Genomic DNA, 22,848 nt, shown 5'->3' on the forward strand with positions numbered 1-22,848 from the left:
GATGAATTCATACCAGGAGTGGGGTTCGAACCCACGAGGACATATGTCCATTGGATCTTAAGTCCAACGCCTTAACCTCTCGGCCATCCATCCTGGTGTAATGTACAAAAAATCAAGGGCGCAGTGAAAATGGAATAAGGAGCACACAGTTAGATCTTTTGGCTTTGATCCAGACAATATGTAAATAAAACTTGATTACATCCAAATCAAACTTTCTACCAGAAGTAGGTTTGGAACAAACAAGAACATTTGAAATTCGATCATGAGTCTAGCGCCTTAAACACACTGACATCCAGGCGTTTCTAAAAGACTAACAAGAGCAGAGTCAAAGTAGAAGAACTTGTCATAGTCATTTCTTTCAGATTTGATCCACGCTAATTGGAAATGAATGAAAGGTGGGTTGATTACATCCAAAGTAATTTTTTTCCAGGAATGCGGTTGGTACCCACAAGAACATAGCATTCATTGGATTTTTATTCCAACAGTCTAAACCACTCAGCCATCCTGGTGTAAAGTACAATCAAGAGCCCAGTGAAATACATGAAGGCGGTATAAGGGGAACAAAGTCAATTCTTTCAGCTTTCATCCAAATAAATTTCAAATGAGTGAAAGGAGAATTGTTAAGATCCAAATGATAGATGAATTCATACCAGGAGTGGGGTTCGAACCCACGAGGACATATGTCCATTGGATCTTAAGTCCAACGCCTTAACCTCTCGGCCATCCATCCTGGTGTAATGTACAAAAAATCAAGGGCGCAGTGAAAATGGAATAAGGAGCACACAGTTAGATCTTTTGGCTTTGATCCAGACAATATGTAAATAAAACTTGATTACATCCAAATCAAACTTTCTACCAGATGTAGGTTTGGAACAAACAAGAACATTTGAAATTCGATCATGAGTCTAGCGCCTTAAATACACTGACATCCAGGCGTTTCTAAAAGACTAACAAGAGCTGAGTCAAAGTAGAAGAACTTGTCATAGTCATTTCTTTCAGATTTGATCCACGCTAATTGGAAATGAATGAAAGGTGGGTTGATTACATCCAAAGTAATTTTTCTCCAGGAATGCGGTTGGTACCCACAAGAACATAGCATTCATTGGATTTTTATTCCAACAGTCTAAACCACTCAGCCATCCTGGTGTAAAGTACAATCAAGAGCCCAGTGAAATACATGAAGGCGGTATAAGGGGAACAAAGTCAATTCTTTCAGCTTTCATCCAAATAATTTTCAAATGATTGAAAGGACAATTGATAAGATCCAAATGATAGATGAATTCATACCAGGAGTGGGGTTCGAACCCACGAGGACATATGTCCATTGGATCTTAAGTCCAACGCCTTAACCTCTCGGCCATCCTGGTGTAATAAACACAAAATCAAGGGCGCAGTCAAAATGGAATAAGGAGCACACAGTTAGATCTTTTGGCTTTGATCCAGACAATATGTAAATAAAACTTGATTACATCCAAATCAAACTTTCTACCAGATGTAGGTTTGGAACAAACAAGAACATTTGAATTTCGATCATGAGTCTAGCGCCTTAAACACACTGACATCCAGGTGTTTCTAAAAGACTAACAAGAGCAGAGTCAAAGTAGAAGAACTTGTCATAGTCATGTCTTTCAGATTTGATCCACGCTAATTGGAAATGAATGAAAGGTGGGTTGATTACATCCAAAGTAAGTTTTTTCCAGGAATGCGGTTGGTACCCACAAGAACATAGCATTCATTGGATTTTTATTCCAACAGTCTAAACCACTCAGCCATCCTGGTGTAAAGTACAATCAAGAGCCCAGTGAAATACATGAAGGCGGTATAAGGGGAACAAAGTCAATTCTTTCAGCTTTCATCCAAATAAATTTCAAATGAGTGAAAGGACAATTGATAACATCCAAATGATAGATGAATTCATACCAGGAGTGGGGTTCAAACCCACGAGGACATATGTCCATTGGATCTTAAGTCCAACGCCTTAACCTCTCGGCCATCCTGGTGTAATAAACACAAAATCAAGGGCGCAGTCAAAATGGAATAAGGAGCACACAGTTAGATCTTTTGGCTTTGATCCAGACAATATGTAAATAAAACTTGATTACATCCAAATCAAACTTTCTACCAGATGTAGGTTTGGAACAAACAAGAACATTTGAATTTCGATCATGAGTCTAGCGCCTTAAACACACTGACATCCAGGTGTTTCTAAAAGACTAACAAGAGCAGAGTCAAAGTAGAAGAACTTGTCATAGTCATTTCTTTCAGATTTGATCCACGCTAATTGGAAATGAATGAAAGGTGGGTTGATTACATCCAAAGTAATTTTTTCCAGGAATGCGGTTGGTACCCACAAGAACATAGCATTCATTGGATTTTTATTCCAACAGTCTAAACCACTCAGCCATCCTGGTGTAAAGTACAATCAAGAGCCCAGTGAAATACATGAAGGCGGTATAGGGGAACAAAGTCAATTCTTTCAGCTTTCATCCAAATAAATTTCAAATGAGTGAAAGGACAATTGATAAGATCCAAATGATAGATGAATTCATACCAGGAGTGGGGTTCGAACCCACGAGGACATATGTCCATTGGATCTTAAGTCCAACGCCTTAACCTCTCGGCCATCCATCCTGGTGTAATAAACACAAAAATCAAGGGCGCAGTGAAAATGGAATAAGGAGCACACAGTTAGATCTTTTGGCTTTGATCCAGACAATATGTAAATAAAACTTGATTACATCCAAATCAAACTTTCTACCAGATGTAGGTTTGGAACAAACAAGAACATTTGAAATTCGATCATGAGTCTAGCGCCTTAAACACACTGACATCCAGGCGTTTCTAAAAGACTAACAAGAGCAGAGTCAAAGTAGAAGAACTTGTCATAGTCATTTCTTTCAGATTTGATCCACGCTAATTGGAAATGAATGAAAGGTGGGTTGATTACATCCAAAGTAATTTTTTTTTCCAGGAATGCGGTTGGTACCCACAAGAACATAGCATTCATTGGATTTTTATTCCAACAGTCTAAACCACTCAGCCATCCTGGTGTAAAGTACAATCAAGAGCCCAGTGAAATACATGAAGGCGGTATAAGGGAACAAAGTCAATTCTTTCAGCTTTCATCCAAATAAATTTCAAATGAGTGAAAGGAGAATTGTTAAGATCCAAATGATAGATGAATTCATACCAGGAGTGGGGTTCGAACCCACGAGGACATATGTCCATTGGATCTTAAGTCCAACGCCTTAACCTCTCGGCCATCCATCCTGGTGTAATAAACAAAAAATCAAGGGCGCAGTGAAAATGGAATAAGGAGCACACAGTTAGATCTTTTGGCTTTGATCCAGACAATATGTAAATAAAACTTGATTACATCCAAATCAAACTTTCTACCAGATGTAGGTTTGGAACAAACAAGAACATTTGAAATTCGATCATGAGTCTAGCGCCTTAAATACACTGACATCCAGGCGTTTCTAAAAGACTAACAAGAGCTGAGTCAAAGTAGAAGAACTTGTCATAGTCATTTCTTTCAGATTTGATCCATGCTAATTGGAAATGAATGAAAGGTGGGTTGATTACATCCAAAGTAATTTTTCTCCAGGAATGCGGTTGGTACCCACAAGAACATAGCATTCATTGGATTTTTATTCCAACAGTCTAAACCACTCAGCCATCCTGGTGTAAAGTACAATCAAGAGCCCAGTGAAATACATGAAGGCGGTATAAGGGGAAGAAAGTCAATTCTTTCAGCTTTCATCCAAATAAATTTCAAATGATTGAAAGGACAATTGATAAGATCCAAATGATAGATGAATTCATACCAGGAGTGGGGTTCGAACCCACGAGGACATATGTCCATTGGATCTTAAGTCCAACGCCTTAACCTCTCGGCCATCCTGGTGTGCCAATAAACACAAAATCAAGGGCGCAGTGAAAATGGAATAAGGAGCACACAGTTAGATCTTTTGGCTTTGATCCAGACAATATGTAAATAAAACTTGATTACATCCAAATCAAACTTTCTACCAGATGTAGGTTTGGAACAAACAAGAACATTTGAAATTCGATCATGAGTCTAGCGCCTTAAACACACTGACATCCAGGCGTTTCTAAAAGACTAACAAGAGCTGAGTCAAAGTAGAAGAACTTGTCATAGTCATTTCTTTCAGATTTGATCCACGCTAATTGGAAATGAATGAAAGGTGGGTTGATTACATCCAAAGTAATTTTTTTCCAGGAATGCGGTTGGTACCCACAAGAACATAGCATTCATTGGATTTTTATTCCAACAGTCTAAACCACTCAGCCATCCTGGTGTAAAGTACAATCAAGAGCCCAGTGAAATACATGAAGGCGGTATAAGGGGAACAAAGTCAATTCTTTCAGCTTTCATCCAAATAAATTTCAAATGAGTGAAAGGAGAATTGATAAGATCCAAATGATAGATGAATTCATACCAGGAGTGGGGTTCGAACCCACGAGGACATATGTCCATTGGATCTTAAGTCCAACGCCTTAACCTCTCGGCCATCCATCCTGGTGTAATGTACAAAAAATCAAGGGCGCAGTGAAAATGGAATAAGGAGCACACAGTTAGATCTTTTGGCTTTGATCCAGACAATATGTAAATAAAACTTGATTACATCCAAATCAAACTTTCTACCAGATGTAGGTTTGGAACAAACAAGAACATTTGAAATTCGATCATGAGTCTAGCGCCTTAAACACACTGACATCCAGGCGTTTCTAAAAAGACTAACAAGAGCAGAGTCAAAGTAGAAGAACTTGTCATAGTCATTTCTTTCAGATTTGATCCACGCTAATTGGAAATGAATGAAAGGTGGGTTGATTACATCCAAAGTAATTTTTTCCAGGAATGCGGTTGGTACCCACAAGAACATAGCATTCATTGGATTTTTATTCCAACAGTCTAAACCACTCAGCCATCCTGGTGTAAAGTACAATCAAGAGCCCAGTGAAATACATGAAGGCGGTATAAGGGGAACAAAGTCAATTCTTTCAGCTTTCATCCAAATAAATTTCAAATGAGTGAAAGGAGAATTGTTAAGATCCAAATGATAGATGAATTCATACCAGGAGTGGGGTTCGAACCCACGAGGACATATGTCCATTGGATCTTAAGTCCAACGCCTTAACCTCTCGGCCATCCATCCTGGTGTAATGTACAAAAATCAAGGGCGCAGTGAAAATGGAATAAGGAGCACACAGTTAGATCTTTTGGCTTTGATCCAGACAATATGTAAATAAAACTTGATTACATCCAAATCAAACTTTCTACCAGATGTAGGTTTGGAACAAACAAGAACATTTGAAATTCGATCATGAGTCTAGCGCCTTAAATACACTGACATCCAGGCGTTTCTAAAAGACTAACAAGAGCTGAGTCAAAGTAGAAGAACTTGTCATAGTCATTTCTTTCAGATTTGATCCACGCTAATTGGAAATGAATGAAAGGTGGGTTGATTACATCCAAAGTAATTTTTTTCCAGGAATGCGGTTGGTACCCACAAGAACATAGCATTCATTGGATTTTATTCCAACAGTCTAAACCACTCAGCCATCCTGGTGTAAAGTACAATCAAGAGCCCAGTGAAATACATGAAGGCGGTATAAGGGGAACAAAGTCAATTCTTTCAGCTTTCATCCAAATTTCAAATGATTGAAAGGACAATTGATAACATCCAAATGATAGATGAATTCATACCAGGAGTGGGGTTCGAACCCACGAGGACATATGTCCATTGGATCTTAAGTCCAACGCCTTAACCTCTCGGCCATCCTGGTGTAATAAACACAAAATCAAGGGCGCAGTCAAAATGGAATAAGGAGCACACAGTTAGATCTTTTGGCTTTGATCCAGACAATATGTAAATAAAACTTGATTACATCCAAATCAAACTTTCTACCAGATGTAGGTTTGGAACAAACAAGAACATTTGAATTTCGATCATGAGTCTAGCGCCTTAAACACACTGACATCCAGGTGTTTCTAAAGACTAACAAGAGCAGAGTCAAAGTAGAAGAACTTGTCATAGTCATGTCTTTCAGATTTGATCACGCTAATTGGAAATGAATGAAAGGTGGGTTGATTACATCCAAAGTAATTTTTTTCCAGGAATGCGGTTGGTACCCACAAGAACATAGCATTCATTGGATTTTTATTCCAACAGTCTAAACCACTCAGCCATCCTGGTGTAAAGTACAATCAAGAGCCCAGTGAAATACATGAAGGCGGTATAAGGGGAACAAAGTCAATTCTTTCAGCTTTCATCCAAATAAATTTCAAATGATTGAAAGGACAATTGATAACATCCAAATGATAGATGAATTCATACCAGGAGTGGGGTTCGAACCCACGAGGACATATGTCCATTGGATCTTAAGTCCAACGCCTTAACCTCTCGGCCATCCTGGTGTAATAAACACAAAATCAAGGGCGCAGTCAAAATGGAATAAGGAGCACACAGTTAGATCTTTTGGCTTTGATCCAGACAATATGTAAATAAAACTTGATTACATCCAAATCAAACTTTCTACCAGATGTAGGTTTGGAACAAACAAGAACATTTGAATTTCGATCATGAGTCTAGCGCCTTAAACACACTGACATCCAGGTGTTTCTAAAAGACTAACAAGAGCAGAGTCAAAGTAGAAGAACTTGTCATAGTCATGTCTTTCAGATTTGATCCACGCTAATTGGAAATGAATGAAAGGTGGGTTGATTACATCCAAAGTAAGAATTTTTTCCAGGAATGCGGTTGGTACCCACAAGAACATAGCATTCATTGGATTTTTATTCCAACAGTCTAAACCACTCAGCCATCCTGGTGTAAAGTACAATCAAGAGCCCAGTGAAATACATGAAGGCGGTATAAGGGGAACAAAGTCAATTCTTTCAGCTTTCATCCAAATAAATTTCAAATGAGTGAAAGGACAATTGATAAAATCCAAATGATAGATGAATTCATACCAGGAGTGGGGTTCGAACCCACGAGGACATATGTCCATTGGATCTTAAGTCCAACGCCTTAACCTCTCGGCCATCCTGGTGTAATAAACACAAAATCAAGGGCGCAGTCAAAATGGAATAAGGAGCACACAGTTAGATCTTTTGGCTTTGATCCAGACAATATGTAAATAAAACTTGATTACATCCAAATCAAACTTTCTACCAGATGTAGGTTTGGAACAAACAAGAACATTTGAAATTCGATCATGAGTCTAGCGCCTTAAACACACTGACATCCAGGCGTTTCTAAAAGACTAACAAGAGCTGAGTCAAAGTAGAAGAACTTGTCATAGTCATTTCTTTCAGATTTGATCCACGCTAATTGGAAATGAATGAAAGGTGGGTTGATTACATCCAAAGTAATTTTTTTCCAGGAATGCGGTTGGTACCCACAAGAACATAGCATTCATTGGATTTTTATTCCAACAGTCTAAACCACTCAGCCATCCTGGTGTAAAGTACAATCAAGAGCCCAGTGAAATACATGAAGGCGGTATAAGGGGAACAAAGTCAATTCTTTCAGCTTTCATCCAAATAAATTTCAAATGATTGAAAGGACAATTGATAAGATCCAAATGATAGATGAATTCATACCAGGAGTGGGGTTCGAACCCACGAGGACATATGTCCATTGGATCTTAAGTCCAACGCCTTAACCTCTCGGCCATCCTGGTGTAATAAACACAAAATCAAGGGCGCAGTGAAAATGGAATAAGGAGCACACAGTTAGATCTTTTGGCTTTGATCCAGACAATATGTAAATAAAACTTGATTACATCCAAATCAAACTTTCTACCAGATGTAGGTTTGGAACAAACAAGAACATTTGAAATTCGATCATGAGTCTAGCGCCTTAAACACACTGACATCCAGGCGTTTCTAAAAGACTAACAAGAGCTGAGTCAAAGTAGAAGAACTTGTCATAGTCATTTCTTTCAGATTTGATCCACGCTAATTGGAAATGAATGAAAGGTGGGTTGATTACATCCAAAGTAATTTTTTTCCAGGAATGCGGTTGGTACCCACAAGAACATAGCATTCATTGGATTTTTATTCCAACAGTCTAAACCACTCAGCCATCCTGGTGTAAAGTACAATCAAGAGCCCAGTGAAATACATGAAGGCGGTATAAGGGGAACAAAGTCAATTCTTTCAGCTTTCATCCAAATAAATTTCAAATGAGTGAAAGGACAATTGATAACATCCAAATGATAGATGAATTCATACCAGGAGTGGGGTTCGAACCCACGAGGACATATGTCCATTGGATCTTAAGTCCAACGCCTTAACCTCTCGGCCATCCTGGTGTAATAAACACAAAATCAAGGGCGCAGTGAAAATGGAATAAGGAGCACACAGTTAGATCTTTTGGCTTTGATCCAGACAATATGTAAATAAAACTTGATTACATCCAAATCAAACTTTCTACCAGATGTAGGTTTTGAACAAACAAGAACATTTGAATTTCGATCATGAGTCTAGCGCCTTAAACACACTGACATCCAGGTGTTTCTAAAATACTAACAAGAGCAGAATCAAAGTAGAGGAACTTGTCATAGTCATGTCTTTCAGATTTGATCCACGCTAATTGGAAATGAATGAAAGGTGGGTTGATTACATCCAAAGTAAGTTTTTTCCAGGAATGCGGTTGGTACCCACAAGAACATAGCATTCATTGGATTTTTATTCCAACAGTCTAAACCACTCAGCCATCCTGGTGTAAAGTACAATCAAGAGCCCAGTGAAATACATGAAGGCGGTATAAGGGGAACAAAGTCAATTCTTTCAGCTTTCATCCAAATAAATTTCAAATGAGTGAAAGGACAATTGATAACATCCAAATGATAGATGAATTCATACCAGGAGTGGGGTTCGAACCCACGAGGACATATGTCCATTGGATCTTAAGTCCAACGCCTTAACCTCTCGGCCATCCTGGTGTAATAAACACAAAATCAAGGGGCGCAGTCAAAATGGAATAAGGAGCACACAGTTAGATCTTTTGGCTTTGATCCAGACAATATGTAAATAAAACTTGATTACATCCAAATCAAACTTTCTACCAGATGTAGGTTTGGAACAAACAAGAACATTTGAATTTCGATCATGAGTCTAGCGCCTTAAACACACTGACATCCAGGTGTTTCTAAAAGACTAACAAGAGCAGAGTCAAAGTAGAAGAACTTGTCATAGTCATGTCTTTCAGATTTGATCCACGCTAATTGGAAATGAATGAAAGGTGGGTTGATTACATCCAAAGTAAGTTTTTTCCAGGAATGCGGTTGGTACCCACAAGAACATAGCATTCATTGGATTTTTATTCCAACAGTCTAAACCACTCAGCCATCCTGGTGTAACGTACAATCAAGAGCCCAGTGAAATACATGAAGGCGGTATAAGGGGAACAAAGTCAATTCTTTCAGCTTTCATCCAAATAAATAAAAGGACAATTGATAAAATCCAAATGATAGATGAATTCATACCAGGAGTGGGGTTCGAACCCACGAGGACATATGTCCATTGGATCTTAAGTCCAACGCCTTAACCTCTCGGCCATCCTGGTGTAATAAACACAAAATCAAGGCGCAGTCAAAATGGAATAAGGAGCACACAGTTAGATCTTTTGGCTTTGATCCAGACAATATGTAAATAAAACTTGATTACATCCAAATCAAACTTTCTACCAGATGTAGGTTTGGAACAAACAAGAACATTTGAATTTCGATCATGAGTCTAGCGCCTTAAACACACTGACATCCAGGTGTTTCTAAAAGACTAACAAGAGCAGAGTCAAAGTAGAAGAACTTGTCATAGTCATGTCTTTCAGATTTGATCCACGCTAATTGGAAATGAATGAAAGGTGGGTTGATTACATCCAAAGTAAGTTTTTTCCAGGAATGCGGTTGGTACCCACAAGAACATATCATTCATTGGATTTTTATTCCAACAGTCTAAACCACTCAGCCATCCTGGTGTAAAGTACAATCAAGAGCCCAGTGAAATACATGAAGGCGGTATAAGGGGAACAAAGTCAATTCTTTCAGCTTTCATCCAAATAAATTTCAAATAAGTGAAAGGACAATTGATAACATCCAAATGATAGATGAATTCATACCAGGAGTGGGGTTCAAACCCACGAGGACATATACCCATTGGGTCTTAAGTCCAACGCCTTAACATCTCGGCCATCCTGGTGTAATAAACACAAAATCAAGGGCGCAGTCAAAATGGAATAAGGAGCACACAGTTAGATCTTTTGGCTTTGATCTAGACAATATGTAAATAAAACTTGATTACATCCAAATCAAACTTTCTACCAGATGTAGGTTTGGAACAAACAAGAACATTTGAATTTCGATCATGAGTCTAGCGCCTTAAACACACTGACATCCAGGTGTTTCTAAAATACTAACAAGAGCAGAATCAAAGTAGAGGAACTTGTCATAGTCATGTCTTTCAGATTTGATCCACGCTAATTGGAAATGAATGAAAGGTGGGTTGATTACATCCAAAGTAAGTTTTTTCCAGGAATGAGGTTGGTACCCACAAGAACATAGCATTCATTGGATTTTTATTCCAACAGTCTAAACCACTCAGCCATCCTGGTGTAAAGTACAATCAAGAGCCCAGTGAAATACATGAAGGCGGTATAAGGGGAACAAAGTCAATTCTTTCAGCTTTCATCCAAATAAATTTCAAATGATTGAAAGGACAATTGATAAGATCTAAATGATAGATGAATTCATACCAGGAGTGGGGTTCGAACCCACGAGGACATATGTCCATTGGATCTTAAGTCCAACGCCTTAACCTCTCGGCCATCCTGGTGTAATAAACACAAAATCAAGGGCGCAGTGAAAATGGAATAAGGAGCACACAGTTAGATCTTTTGGCTTTGATCCAGACAATATGTAAATAAAACTTGATTACATCCAAATCAAACTTTCTACCAGATGTAGGTTTGGAACAAACAAGAACATTTGAATTTCGATCATGAGTCTAGCGCCTTAAACACACTGACATCCAGGTGTTTCTAAAAGACTAACAAGAGCAGAGTCAAAGTAGAAGAACTTGTCATAGTCATGTCTTTCAGATTTGATCCACGCTAATTGGAAATGAATGAAAGGTGGGTTGATTACATCCAAAGTAAGTTTTTTCCAGGAATGCGGTTGGTACCCACAAGAACATAGCATTCATTGGATTTTTATTCCAACAGTCTAAACCACTCAGCCATCCTGGTGTAAAGTACAATCAAGAGCCCAGTGAAATACATGAAGGCGGTATAAGGGGAACAAAGTCAATTCTTTCAGCTTTCATCCAAATAAATTTCAAATGAGTGAAAGGAGAATTGATAAGATCCAAATGATAGATGAATTCATACCAGGAGTGGGGTTCGAACCCACGAGGACATATGTCCATTGGATCTTAAGTCCAACGCCTTAACCTCTCGGCCATCCTGGTGTAATAAACACAAAATCAAGGGCGCAGTGAAAATGGAATAAGGAGCACACAGTTAGATCTTTTGGCTTTGATCCAGACAATATGTAAATAAAACTTGATTACATCCAAATCAAACTTTCTACCAGATGTAGGTTTGGAACAAACAAGAACATTTGAATTTCGATCATGAGTCTAGCGCCTTAAACACACTGACATCCAGGCGTTTCTAAAAGACTAACAAGAGCTGAGTCAAAGTAGAAGAACTTGTCATAGTCATTTCTTTCAGATTTGATCCACGCTAATTGGAAATGAATGAAAGGTGGGTTGATTACATCCAAAGTAATTTTTTCCAGGAATGCGGTTGGTACCCACAAGAACATAGCATTCATTGGATTTTTATTCCAACAGTCTAAACCACTCAGCCATCCTGGTGTAAAGTACAATCAAGAGCCCAGTGAAATACATGAAGGCGGTATAAGGGGAACAAAGTCAATTCTTTCAGCTTTCATCCAAATAAATTTCAAATGATTGAAAGGACAATTGATAAGATCCAAATGATAGATGAATTCATACCAGGAGTGGGGTTCGAACCCACGAGGACATATGTCCATTGGATCTTAAGTCCAACGCCTTAACCTCTCGGCCATCCTGGTGTATTAAACACAAAATCAAGGGCGCAGTCAAAATGGAATAAGGAGCACACAGTTAGATCTTTTGGCTTTGATCCAGACAATATGTAAATAAAACTTGATTACATCCAAATCAAACTTTCCACCAGAAGTAGGTTTGGAACAAACAAGAACATTTGAAATTCGATCATGAGTCTAGCGCCTTAAACACACTGACATCCAGGCGTTTCTAAAAGACTAACAAGAGCAGAGTCAAAGTAGAAGAACTTGTCATAGTCATTTCTTTCAGATTTGATCCACGCTAATTGGAAATGAATGAAAGGTGGGTTGATTACATCCAAAGTAATTTTTTTCCAGGAATGCGGTTGGTACCCACAAGAACATAGCATTCATTGGATTTTTATTCCAACAGTCTAAACCACTCAGCCATCCTGGTGTAAAGTACAATCAAGAGCCCAGTGAAATACATGAAGGCGGTATAAGGGGAACAAAGTCAATTCTTTCAGCTTTCATCCAAATAAATTTCAAATGAGTGAAAGGACAATTGATAACATCCAAATGATAGATGAATTCATACCAGGAGTGGGGTTCGAACCCACGAGGACATATGTCCATTGGATCTTAAGTCCAACGCCTTAACCTCTCGGCCATCCTGGTGTAATAAACACAAAATCAAGGGCGCAGTCAAAATGGAATAAGGAGCACACAGTTAGATCTTTTGGCTTTGATCCAGACAATATGTAAATAAAACTTGATTACATCCAAATCAAACTTTCTACCAGATGTAGGTTTGGAACAAACAAGAACATTTGAAATTCGATCATGAGTCTAGCGCCTTAAACACACTGACATCCAGGTGTTTCTAAAAGACTAACAAGAGCAGAGTCAAAGTAGAAGAACTTGTCATAGTCATTTCTTTCAGATTTGATCCACGCTAATTGGAAATGAATGAAAGGTGGGTTGATTACATCCAAAGTAAGTTTTTTCCAGGAATGCGGTTGGTACCCACAAGAACATAGCATTCATTGGATTTTTATTCCAACAGTCTAAACCACTCAGCCATCCTGGTGTAAAGTACAATCAAGAGCCCAGTGAAATACATGAAGGCGGTATAAGGGGAACAAAGTCAATTCTTTCAGCTTTCATCCAAATAAATTTCAAATGATTGAAAGGACAATTGATAACATCCAAATGATAGATGAATTCATACCAGGAGTGGGGTTCGAACCCACGAGGACATATGTCCATTGGATCTTAAGTCCAACGCCTTAACCTCTCGGCCATCCTGGTGTAATAAACACAAAATCAAGGGCGCAGTCAAAATGGAATAAGGAGCACACAGTTAGATCTTTTGGCTTTGATCCAGACAATATGTAAATAAAACTTGATTACATCCAAATCAAACTTTCTACCAGATGTAGGTTTGGAACAAACAAGAACATTTGAATTTCGATCATGAGTCTAGCGCCTTAAACACACTGACATCCAGGTGTTTCTAAAAGACTAACAAGAGCAGAGTCAAAGTAGAAGAACTTGTCATAGTCATGTCTTTCAGATTTGATCCACGCTAATTGGAAATGAATGAAAGGTGGGTTGATTACATCCAAAGTAAGTTTTTTCCAGGAATGCGGTTGGTACCCACAAGAACATAGCATTCATTGGATTTTTATTCCAACAGTCTAAACCACTCAGCCATCCTGGTGTAAAGTACAATCAAGAGCCCAGTGAAATACATGAAGGCGGTATAAGGGGAACAAAGTCAATTCTTTCAGCTTTCATCCAAATAAAAATTTCAAATGATAGATGAAAAGGACAATTGATATGTCCATTGGATCTTAAGTCCAACGCCTTAACCTCTCGGCCATCCTGGTGTAAAGTACAATCAAGAGCCCAGTGAAATACATGAAGGCGGTATAAGGGGAACAAAGTCAATTCTTTCAGCTTTCATCCAAATAAATAAAAGGACAATTGATAACATCCAAATGATAGATGAATTCATACCAGGAGTGGGGTTCGAACCCACGAGGACATATGTCCATTGGATCTTAAGTCCAACGCCTTAACCTCTCGGCCATCCTGGTGTAATAAACACAAAATCAAGGGCGCAGTCAAAATGGAATAAGGAGCACACAGTTAGATCTTTTGGCTTTGATCCAGACAATATGTAAATAAAACTTGATTACATCCAAATCAAACTTTCTACCAGATGTAGGTTTGGAACAAACAAGAACATTTGAATTTCGATCATGAGTCTAGCGCCTTAAACACACTGACATCCAGGTGTTTCTAAAAGACTAACAAGAGCAGAGTCAAAGTAGAAGAACTTGTCATAGTCATGTCTTTCAGATTTGATCCACGCTAATTGGAAATGAATGAATGAAAGGTGGGTTGATTACATCCAAAGTAAGTTTTTTCCAGGAATGCGGTTGGTACCCACAAGAACATAGCATTCATTGGATTTTTATTCCAACAGTCTAAACCACTCAGCCATCCTGGTGTAAAGTACAATCAAGAGCCCAGTGAAATACAATTCTTTGAAGGCGGTATACCAGGAGGGAACAAAGTCAATTCTTTTCAGCTTTCATCCCAAAAAATTCAAATGAGTGAAAGGACAATTGATAACATGCAAATGATAGATGAATTCATACCAGGAGTGGGGTTCGAACCCACGAGGACATATGTCATTGGATCTTAAGTCCAACGCCTTAACCTCTCGGCCATCCTGGTGTAATAAACACAAAATCAAGGGCGCAGTCAAAATGGAATAAGGAGCACACAGTTAGATCTTTTGGCTTTGATCCAGACAATATGTAAATAAAACTTGATTACATCCAAATCAAACTTTCTACCAGATGTAGGTTTGGAACAAACAAGAACATTTGAATTTCGATCATGAGTCTAGCGCCTTAAACACACTGACATCCAGGTGTTTCTAAAAGACTAACAAGAGCAGAGTCAAAGTAGAAGAACTTGTCATAGTCATGTCTTTCAGATTTGATCCACGCTAATTGGAAATGAATGAAAGGTGGGTTGATTACATCCAAAGTAAGTTTTTTCCAGGAATGCGGTTGGTACCCACAAGAACATAGCATTCATTGGATTTTTATTCCAACAGTCTAAACCACTCAGCCATCCTGGTGTAAAGTACAATCAAGAGCCCAGTGAAATACATGAAGGCGGTATAAGGGGAACAAAGTCAATTCTTTCAGCTTTCATCCAAATTTCAAATGAGTGAAAGGACAATTGATAAAATCCAAATGATAGATGAATTCATACCAGGAGTGGGGTTCGAACCCACGAGGACATATGTCCATTGGATCTTAAGTCCAACGCCTTAACCTCTCGGCCATCCTGGTGTAATAAACACAAAATCAAGGGCGCAGTCAAAATGGAATAAGGAGCACACAGTTAGATCTTTTGGCTTTGATCCAGACAATATGTAAATAAAACTTGATTACATCCAAATCAAACTTTCTACCAGATGTAGGTTTGGAACAAACAAGAACATTTGAATTTCGATCATGAGTCTAGCGCCTTAAACACACTGACATCCAGGTGTTTCTAAAAGACTAACAAGAGCAGAGTCAAAGTAGAAGAACTTGTCATAGTCATTTCTTTCAGATTTGATCCACGCTAATTGGAAATGAATGAAAGGTGGGTTGATTACATCCAAAGTAATTTTTTCCAGGAATGCGGTTGGTACCCACAAGAACATAGCATTCATTGGATTTTTATTCCAACAGTCTAAACCACTCAGCCATCCTGGTGTAAAGTACAATCAAGAGCCCAGTGAAATACATGAAGGCGGTATAAGGGGAACAAAGTCAATTCTTTCAGCTTTCATCCAAAAAAATTCAAATGAGTGAAAGGACAATTGATAACATGCAAATGATAGATGAATTCATACGAGGAGTGGGGTTCGAACCCACGAGGACATATGTCCATTGGATCTTAAGTCCAACGCCTTAACCTCTCGGCCATCCTGGTGTAATAAACACAAAATCAAGGGCGCAGTCAAAATGGAATAAGGAGCACACAGTTAGATCTTTTGGCTTTGATCCAGACAATATGTAAATAAAACTTGATTACATCCAAATCAAACTTTCTACCAGATGTAGGTTTGGAACAAACAAGAACATTTGAATTTCGATCATGAGTCTAGCGCCTTAAACACACTGACATCCAGGTGTTTCTAAAAGACTAACAAGAGCAGAGTCAAAGTAGAAGAACTTGTCATAGTCATGTCTTTCAGATTTGATCCACGCTAATTGGAAATGAATGAAAGGTGGGTTGATTACATCCAAAGTAAGTTTTTTCCAGGAATGCGGTTGGTACCCACAAGAACATAGCATTCATTGGATTTTATTCCAACAGTCTAAACCACTCAGCCATCCTGGTGTAAAGTACAATCAAGAGCCCAGTGAAATACATGAAGGCGGTATAAGGGGAACAAAGTCAATTCTTTCAGCTTTCATCCCAAAAAATTCAAATGAGTGAAAGGACAATTGATAACATGCAAATGATAGATGAATTCATACCAGGAGTGGGGTTCGAACCCACGAGGACATATGTCCATTGGATCTTAAGTCCAACGCCTTAACCTCTCGGCCATCCTGGTGTATTAAACACAAAATCAAGGGCGCAGTCAAAATGGAATAAGGAGCACACAGTTAGATCTTTTGGCTTTGATCCAGACAATATGTAAATAAAACTTGATTACATCCAAATCAAACTTTCTACCAGATGTAGGTTTGGAACAAACAAGAACATTTGAATTTCGATCATGAGTCTAGCGCCTTAAACACACTGACATCCAGGTGTTTCTAAAAGACTAACAAGAGCAGAGTCAAAGTAGAAGAACTTGTCATAGTCATGTCTTTCAGATTTGATCCACGCTAATTGGAAATGAATGAAAGGTGGGTTGATTACATCCAAAGTAAGTTTTTTCCAGGAATGCGGTTGGTACCCACAAGAACATAGCATTCATTGGATTTTTATTCCAACAGTCTAAACCACTCAGCTATCCTGGTGTAAAGTACAATCAAGAGCCCAGTGAAATACATGAAGGCGGTATAAGGGGAACAAAGTCAATTATTTCAGCTTTCATCCAAAGAAATTTCAAATGAATGAAAGGACAATTGATAACATCAAAATGATAGATGAACTTATACCAGGAGTGGGTTTCGAACCCACGAGGACATATGTCCATTGGATCTTAAGTCCAACACCTTAACCTCTCGGCCATCCTGGTGTATTAAACACAAAATCAAGGGCGCAGTCAAAATGGAATAAGGAGCACACAGTTAGATCTTTTGGCTTTGATCCAGACAATATGTAAATAAAACTTGATTACATCCAAATCAAACTTTCTACCAGATGTAGGTTTGGAACAAACAAGAACATTTGAATTTCGATCATGAGTCTAACGCCTTAAACACACTGACATCCAGGTGTTTCTAAAAGACTAACAAGAGCTGAGTCAAAGTAGAAGAACTTGTCTTAGTCATTTCTTTCAGATTTGATCCACGCTAATTGGAAATTAATGAAAGGTGGGTCGATTACATCCAAAGTAAGTTTTTTCCAGGAATGCGGTTGGTACCCACAAGAACATAGCATTCATTGGATTTTTATTCCAACAGTCTAAACCACTCAGCCATCCTGGTGTAAAGTACAATCAAGAGCCCAGTGGAATACTTGAAGGCGGTATAAGGGGAACAAAGTCAATTATTTCAGCTTTCATCCAAAGAAATTTCAAATGAGTGAAAGGACAATTGATAACATCAAAATAATAGATGAACTTATACCAGGTGTGGGGTTCGAACCCACGAGGACATATGTCCATTTGATCTTAAGTCCAACGCCTTAACCTCTCGGCCATCCTGGTGTATTAAACACAAAATCAAGGGCGCAGTCAAAATGGAATAAGGAGCACACAGTTAGATCTTTTGGCTTTGATCCAGACAATATGTAAATAAAACTTGATTACATCCAAATCAAACTTTCTACCAGATGTAGGTTTGGAACAAACAAGAACATTTGAATTTCGATCATGAGTCTAGCGCCTTAAACACACTGACATCCAGGTGTTTCTAAAAGACTAACAAGAGCAGAGTCAAAGTAGAAGAACTTGTCATAGTCATGTCTTTCAGATTTGATCCACGCTAATTGGAAATGAATGAAAGGTGGGTTGATTACATCCAAAGTAAGTTTTTTCCAGGAATGCGGTTGGTACCCACAAGAACATAGCATTCATTGGATTTTTATTCCAACAGTCTAAACCACTCAGCTATCCTGGTGTAAAGTACAATCAAGAGCCCAGTGAAATACATGAAGGCGGTATAAGGGGAACAAAGTCAATTCTTTCAGCTTTCATCCCAAAAAATTCAAATGAGTGAAAGGACAATTGATAACATGCAAATGATAGATGAATTCATACGAGGAGTGGGGTTCGAACCCACGAGGACATATGTCCATTGGATCTTAAGTCCAACGCCTTAACCTCTCGGCCATCCTGGTGTATTAAACACAAAATCAAGGGCGCAGTCAAAATGGAATAAGGAGCACACAGTTAGATCTTTTGGCTTTGATCCAGACAATATGTAAATAAAACTTGATTACATCCAAATCAAACTTTCTACCAGATGTAGGTTTGGAACAAACAAGAACATTTGAATTTCGATCATGAGTCTAGCGCCTTAAACACACTGACATCCAGGTGTTTCTAAAAGACTAACAAGAGCAGAGTCAAAGTAGAAGAACTTGTCATAGTCATGTCTTTCAGATTTGATCCACGCTAATTGGAAATGAATGAAAGGTGGGTTGATTACATCCAAAGTAAGTTTTTTCCAGGAATGCGGTTGGTACCCACAAGAACATAGCATTCATTGGATTTTTATTCCAACAGTCTAAACCACTCAGCCATCCTGGTGTAAAGTACAATCAAGAGCCCAGTGAAATACATGAAGGCGGTATAAGGGAACAAAGTCAATTCTTTCAGCTTTCATCCAAAAAATTCAAATGAGTGAAAGGACAATTGATAAATCCAAATGATAGATGAATTCATACCAGGAGTGGGGTTCGAACCCACGAGGACATATGTCCATTGGATCTTAAGTCCAACGCCTTAACCTCTCGGCCATCCAGGTGTAATAAACACAAAATCAAGGGCGCAGTGAAAATGGAATAAGGAGCACACAGTTAGATCTTTTGGCTTTGATCCAGACAATATGTAAATAAAACTTGATTACATCCAAATCAAACTTTCTACCAGATGTAGGTTTGGAACAAACAAGAACATTTGAATTTCGATCATGAGTCTAGCGCCTTAAACACACTGACATCCAGGTGTTTCTAAAAAGACTAACAAGAGCAGAGTCAAAGTAGAAGAACTTGTCATAGTCATTTCTTTCAGATTTGATCCACGCTAATTGGAAATGAATGAAAGGTGGGTTGATTACATCCAAAGTAAGTTTTTTCCAGGAATGCGGTTGGTACCCACAAGAACATAGCATTCATTGGATTTTTATTCCAACAGTCTAAACCACTCAGCCATCCTGGTGTAAAGTACAATCAAGAGCCCAGTGAAATACATGAAGGCGATATAAGGGGAACAAAGTCAATTATTTCAGCTTTCATCCCAAAAAATTCAAATGAGTGAAAGGACAATTGATAACATGCAAATGATAGATGAATTCATACGAGGAGTGGGGTTCGAACCCACGAGGATATATGTCCATTGGATCTTAAGCCCAACGCCTTAACCTCTCGGCCATCCTGGTGTATTAAACACAAAATCAAGGGCGCAGTCCAAATGGAATAAGGAGCACACAGTTAGATCTTTTGGCTTTGAGCCAGACAATATGTAAATAAAACTTGATTACATCCAAATCAAACTTTCTACCAGATGTAGGTTTGGAACAAACAAGAACATTTGAATTTCGATCATGAGTCTAGCGCCTTAAACACACTGACATCCAGGTGTTTCTAAAAGACTAACAAGAGCAGAGTCAAAGTAGAAGAACTTGTCATAGTCATGTCTTTCAGATTTGATCCACGCTAATTGGAAATGAATGAAAGGTGGGTTGATTACATCCAAAGTAAGTTTTTTCCAGGAATGCGGTTGGTACCCACAAGAACATAGCATTCATTGGATTTTTATTCCAACAGTCTAAACCACTCAGCCATCCTGGTGTAAAGTACAATCAAGAGCCCAGTGAAATACATGAAGGCGGTATAAGGGGAACAAAGTCAATTATTTCAGCTTTCATCCAAAGAAATTTCAAATGAGTGAAAGGACAATTGATAACATCAAAATAATAGATGAACTTATACCAGGTGTGGGGTTCGAACCCACGAGGACATATGTCCATTTGATCTTAAGTCCAACGCCTTAACCTCTCGGCCATCCTGGTGTATTAAACACAAAATCAAGGGCGCAGTCAAAATGGAATAAGGAGCACACAGTTAGATCTTTTGGCTTTGATCCAGACAATATGTAAATAAAACTTGATTACATCCAAATCAAACTTTCTACCAGATGTAGGTTTGGAACAAACAAGAACATTTGAATTTCGATCATGAGTCTAGCGCCTTAAACACACTGACATCCAGGTGTTTCTAAAAGACTAACAAGAGCAGAGTCAAAGTAGAAGAACTTGTCATAGTCATGTCTTTCAGATTTGATCCACGCTAATTGGAAATGAATGAAAGGTGGGTTGATTACATCCAAAGTAAGTTTTTTCCAGGAATGCGGTTGGTACCCACAAGAACATAGCATTCATTGGATTTTTATTCCAACAGTCTAAACCACTCAGCCATCCTGGTGTAAAGTACAATCAAGAGCCCAGTGAAATACATGAAGGCGGTATAAGGGGAACAAAGTCAATTCTTTCAGCTTTCATCCCAAAAAATTCAAATGAGTGAAAGGACAATTGATAACATGCAAATGATAGATGAATTCATACGAGGAGTGGGGTTCGAACCCACGAGGACATATGTCCATTGGATCTTAAGTCCAACGCCTTAACCTCTCGGCCATCCTGGTGTATTAAACACAAAATCAAGGGCGCAGTCAAAATGGAATAAGGAGCACACAGTTAGATCTTTTGGCTTTGATCCAGACAATATGTAAATAAAACTTGATTACATCCAAATCAAACTTTCTACCAGATGTAGGTTTGGAACAAACAAGAACATTTGAATTTCGATCATGAGTCTAGCGCCTTAAACACACTGACATCCAGGTGTTTCTAAAAGACTAACAAGAGCAGAGTCAAAGTAGAAGAACTTGTCATAGTCATGTCTTTCAGATTTGATCCACGCTAATTGGAAATGAATGAAAGGTGGGTTGATTACATCCAAAGTAAGTTTTTTCCAGGAATGCGGTTGGTACCCACAAGAACATAGCATTCATTGGATTTTTATTCCAACAGTCTAAACCACTCAGCCATCCTGGTGTAAAGTACAATCAAGAGCCCAGTGAAATACATGAAGGCGGTATAAGGGGAACAAAGTCAATTCTTTCAGCTTTCATCCAAATAAATTTCAAATGATTGAAAGGATGATAAGATCCAAAAATGAAAATGATCGGCCAGGAGTGAAATACATTGTATAACAAAGTCAAATTTCAGCTTTCATCCAAAGAAATTTCAAATGAGTGAAAGGACAATTGATAACATCAAAATAATAGATGAACTTATACCAGGTGTGGGGTTCGAACCCACGAGGACATATGTCCATTGATCTTAAGTCCAACGCCTTAACCTCTCGGCCATCCTGGTGTATTAAACACAAAATCAAGGGCGCAGTCAAAATGGAATAAGGAGCACACAGTTAGATCTTTTGGCTTTGATCCAGACAATATGTAAATAAAACTTGATTACATCCAAATCAAACTTTCTACCAGATGTAGGTTTGGAACAAACAAGAACATTTGAATTTCGATCATGAGTCTAGCGCCTTAAACACACTGACATCCAGGTGTTTCTAAAAGACTAACAAGAGCAGAGTCAAAGTAGAAGAACTTGTCATAGTCATGTCTTTCAGATTTGATCCACGCTAATTGGAAATGAATGAAAGGTGGGTTGATTACATCCAAAGTAAGTTTTTTCCAGGAATGCGGTTGGTACCCACAAGAACATAGCATTCATTGGATTTTTATTCCAACAGTCTAAACCACTCAGCCATCCTGGTGTAAAGTACAATCAAGAGCCCAGTGGAATACTTGAAGGCGGTATAAGGGGAACAAAGTCAATTATTTCAGCTTTCATCCAAAGAAATTTCAAATGAGTGAAAGGACAATTGATAACATCAAAATAATAGATGAACTTATACCAGGTGTGGGGTTCGAACCCACGAGGACATATGTCCATTTGATCTTAAGTCCAACGCCTTAACCTCTCGGCCATCCTGGTGTATTAAACACAAAATCAAGGGCGCAGTCAAAATGGAATAAGGAGCACACAGTTAGATCTTTTGGCTTTGATCCAGACAATATGTAAATAAAACTTGATTACATCCAAATCAAACTTTCTACCAGATGTAGGTTTGGAACAAACAAGAACATTTGAATTTCGATCATGAGTCTAGCGCCTTAAACACACTGACATCCAGGTGTTTCTAAAAGACTAACAAGAGCAGAGTCAAAGTAGAAGAACTTGTCATAGTCATGTCTTTCAGATTTGATCCACGCTAATTGGAAATGAATGAAAGGTGGGTTGATTACATCCAAAGTAAGTTTTTTCC

General features: G+C 38.5%; 34 non-coding genes across 34 annotated transcripts; all 34 read right to left on the reverse strand.

The window, feature by feature from the left end:
* Window positions 1-10: 10 nt before the first annotated feature.
* On the reverse strand, window positions 11-97 carry trnal-uaa (transfer RNA leucine (anticodon UAA)). Its single transcript has one exon. It is a non-coding gene; the product is annotated as a tRNA-Leu (tRNA).
* Window positions 98-647: 550 nt separating this feature from the next.
* On the reverse strand, window positions 648-734 carry trnal-uaa (transfer RNA leucine (anticodon UAA)). Its single transcript has one exon. It is a non-coding gene; the product is annotated as a tRNA-Leu (tRNA).
* Window positions 735-1,284: 550 nt separating this feature from the next.
* On the reverse strand, window positions 1,285-1,367 carry trnal-uaa (transfer RNA leucine (anticodon UAA)). Its single transcript has one exon. It is a non-coding gene; the product is annotated as a tRNA-Leu (tRNA).
* A 550-nt stretch (window positions 1,368-1,917) lies between these two features.
* On the reverse strand, window positions 1,918-2,000 carry trnal-uaa (transfer RNA leucine (anticodon UAA)). The gene has a single exon. It is a non-coding gene; the product is annotated as a tRNA-Leu (tRNA).
* Window positions 2,001-2,548: 548 nt separating this feature from the next.
* Window positions 2,549-2,635, reverse strand: trnal-uaa (transfer RNA leucine (anticodon UAA)). The gene has a single exon. It is a non-coding gene; the product is annotated as a tRNA-Leu (tRNA).
* A 552-nt stretch (window positions 2,636-3,187) lies between these two features.
* trnal-uaa (transfer RNA leucine (anticodon UAA)) lies at window positions 3,188-3,274 on the reverse strand. Its single transcript has one exon. It is a non-coding gene; the product is annotated as a tRNA-Leu (tRNA).
* Window positions 3,275-3,824: 550 nt separating this feature from the next.
* Window positions 3,825-3,907, reverse strand: trnal-uaa (transfer RNA leucine (anticodon UAA)). The gene has a single exon. It is a non-coding gene; the product is annotated as a tRNA-Leu (tRNA).
* Window positions 3,908-4,460: 553 nt separating this feature from the next.
* Window positions 4,461-4,547, reverse strand: trnal-uaa (transfer RNA leucine (anticodon UAA)). Its single transcript has one exon. It is a non-coding gene; the product is annotated as a tRNA-Leu (tRNA).
* Window positions 4,548-5,097: 550 nt separating this feature from the next.
* Window positions 5,098-5,184, reverse strand: trnal-uaa (transfer RNA leucine (anticodon UAA)). The gene has a single exon. It is a non-coding gene; the product is annotated as a tRNA-Leu (tRNA).
* A 544-nt stretch (window positions 5,185-5,728) lies between these two features.
* Window positions 5,729-5,811, reverse strand: trnal-uaa (transfer RNA leucine (anticodon UAA)). Its single transcript has one exon. It is a non-coding gene; the product is annotated as a tRNA-Leu (tRNA).
* A 548-nt stretch (window positions 5,812-6,359) lies between these two features.
* On the reverse strand, window positions 6,360-6,442 carry trnal-uaa (transfer RNA leucine (anticodon UAA)). The gene has a single exon. It is a non-coding gene; the product is annotated as a tRNA-Leu (tRNA).
* A 552-nt stretch (window positions 6,443-6,994) lies between these two features.
* On the reverse strand, window positions 6,995-7,077 carry trnal-uaa (transfer RNA leucine (anticodon UAA)). Its single transcript has one exon. It is a non-coding gene; the product is annotated as a tRNA-Leu (tRNA).
* A 550-nt stretch (window positions 7,078-7,627) lies between these two features.
* On the reverse strand, window positions 7,628-7,710 carry trnal-uaa (transfer RNA leucine (anticodon UAA)). The gene has a single exon. It is a non-coding gene; the product is annotated as a tRNA-Leu (tRNA).
* Window positions 7,711-8,260: 550 nt separating this feature from the next.
* On the reverse strand, window positions 8,261-8,343 carry trnal-uaa (transfer RNA leucine (anticodon UAA)). The gene has a single exon. It is a non-coding gene; the product is annotated as a tRNA-Leu (tRNA).
* A 550-nt stretch (window positions 8,344-8,893) lies between these two features.
* Window positions 8,894-8,976, reverse strand: trnal-uaa (transfer RNA leucine (anticodon UAA)). Its single transcript has one exon. It is a non-coding gene; the product is annotated as a tRNA-Leu (tRNA).
* Window positions 8,977-9,516: 540 nt separating this feature from the next.
* On the reverse strand, window positions 9,517-9,599 carry trnal-uaa (transfer RNA leucine (anticodon UAA)). The gene has a single exon. It is a non-coding gene; the product is annotated as a tRNA-Leu (tRNA).
* Window positions 9,600-10,781: 1,182 nt separating this feature from the next.
* On the reverse strand, window positions 10,782-10,864 carry trnal-uaa (transfer RNA leucine (anticodon UAA)). The gene has a single exon. It is a non-coding gene; the product is annotated as a tRNA-Leu (tRNA).
* A 550-nt stretch (window positions 10,865-11,414) lies between these two features.
* Window positions 11,415-11,497, reverse strand: trnal-uaa (transfer RNA leucine (anticodon UAA)). The gene has a single exon. It is a non-coding gene; the product is annotated as a tRNA-Leu (tRNA).
* A 549-nt stretch (window positions 11,498-12,046) lies between these two features.
* trnal-uaa (transfer RNA leucine (anticodon UAA)) lies at window positions 12,047-12,129 on the reverse strand. Its single transcript has one exon. It is a non-coding gene; the product is annotated as a tRNA-Leu (tRNA).
* A 550-nt stretch (window positions 12,130-12,679) lies between these two features.
* On the reverse strand, window positions 12,680-12,762 carry trnal-uaa (transfer RNA leucine (anticodon UAA)). Its single transcript has one exon. It is a non-coding gene; the product is annotated as a tRNA-Leu (tRNA).
* Window positions 12,763-13,312: 550 nt separating this feature from the next.
* On the reverse strand, window positions 13,313-13,395 carry trnal-uaa (transfer RNA leucine (anticodon UAA)). Its single transcript has one exon. It is a non-coding gene; the product is annotated as a tRNA-Leu (tRNA).
* Window positions 13,396-14,103: 708 nt separating this feature from the next.
* On the reverse strand, window positions 14,104-14,186 carry trnal-uaa (transfer RNA leucine (anticodon UAA)). Its single transcript has one exon. It is a non-coding gene; the product is annotated as a tRNA-Leu (tRNA).
* A 564-nt stretch (window positions 14,187-14,750) lies between these two features.
* trnal-uaa (transfer RNA leucine (anticodon UAA)) lies at window positions 14,751-14,832 on the reverse strand. Its single transcript has one exon. It is a non-coding gene; the product is annotated as a tRNA-Leu (tRNA).
* Window positions 14,833-15,378: 546 nt separating this feature from the next.
* trnal-uaa (transfer RNA leucine (anticodon UAA)) lies at window positions 15,379-15,461 on the reverse strand. Its single transcript has one exon. It is a non-coding gene; the product is annotated as a tRNA-Leu (tRNA).
* A 548-nt stretch (window positions 15,462-16,009) lies between these two features.
* Window positions 16,010-16,092, reverse strand: trnal-uaa (transfer RNA leucine (anticodon UAA)). Its single transcript has one exon. It is a non-coding gene; the product is annotated as a tRNA-Leu (tRNA).
* Window positions 16,093-16,640: 548 nt separating this feature from the next.
* On the reverse strand, window positions 16,641-16,723 carry trnal-uaa (transfer RNA leucine (anticodon UAA)). Its single transcript has one exon. It is a non-coding gene; the product is annotated as a tRNA-Leu (tRNA).
* Window positions 16,724-17,273: 550 nt separating this feature from the next.
* trnal-uaa (transfer RNA leucine (anticodon UAA)) lies at window positions 17,274-17,356 on the reverse strand. Its single transcript has one exon. It is a non-coding gene; the product is annotated as a tRNA-Leu (tRNA).
* A 550-nt stretch (window positions 17,357-17,906) lies between these two features.
* trnal-uaa (transfer RNA leucine (anticodon UAA)) lies at window positions 17,907-17,989 on the reverse strand. Its single transcript has one exon. It is a non-coding gene; the product is annotated as a tRNA-Leu (tRNA).
* A 549-nt stretch (window positions 17,990-18,538) lies between these two features.
* trnal-uaa (transfer RNA leucine (anticodon UAA)) lies at window positions 18,539-18,621 on the reverse strand. Its single transcript has one exon. It is a non-coding gene; the product is annotated as a tRNA-Leu (tRNA).
* Window positions 18,622-19,167: 546 nt separating this feature from the next.
* trnal-uaa (transfer RNA leucine (anticodon UAA)) lies at window positions 19,168-19,250 on the reverse strand. The gene has a single exon. It is a non-coding gene; the product is annotated as a tRNA-Leu (tRNA).
* A 550-nt stretch (window positions 19,251-19,800) lies between these two features.
* On the reverse strand, window positions 19,801-19,883 carry trnal-uaa (transfer RNA leucine (anticodon UAA)). Its single transcript has one exon. It is a non-coding gene; the product is annotated as a tRNA-Leu (tRNA).
* A 550-nt stretch (window positions 19,884-20,433) lies between these two features.
* Window positions 20,434-20,516, reverse strand: trnal-uaa (transfer RNA leucine (anticodon UAA)). Its single transcript has one exon. It is a non-coding gene; the product is annotated as a tRNA-Leu (tRNA).
* A 549-nt stretch (window positions 20,517-21,065) lies between these two features.
* trnal-uaa (transfer RNA leucine (anticodon UAA)) lies at window positions 21,066-21,148 on the reverse strand. Its single transcript has one exon. It is a non-coding gene; the product is annotated as a tRNA-Leu (tRNA).
* Window positions 21,149-22,434: 1,286 nt separating this feature from the next.
* Window positions 22,435-22,517, reverse strand: trnal-uaa (transfer RNA leucine (anticodon UAA)). The gene has a single exon. It is a non-coding gene; the product is annotated as a tRNA-Leu (tRNA).
* Between the last annotated feature and the right edge of the window lie 331 nt (window positions 22,518-22,848).

This window comes from Oncorhynchus nerka, linkage group LG12 (genome assembly GCF_034236695.1).
Source record: "Oncorhynchus nerka isolate Pitt River linkage group LG12, Oner_Uvic_2.0, whole genome shotgun sequence".
Classification (NCBI taxonomy): domain Eukaryota; kingdom Metazoa; phylum Chordata; class Actinopteri; order Salmoniformes; family Salmonidae; genus Oncorhynchus; species Oncorhynchus nerka.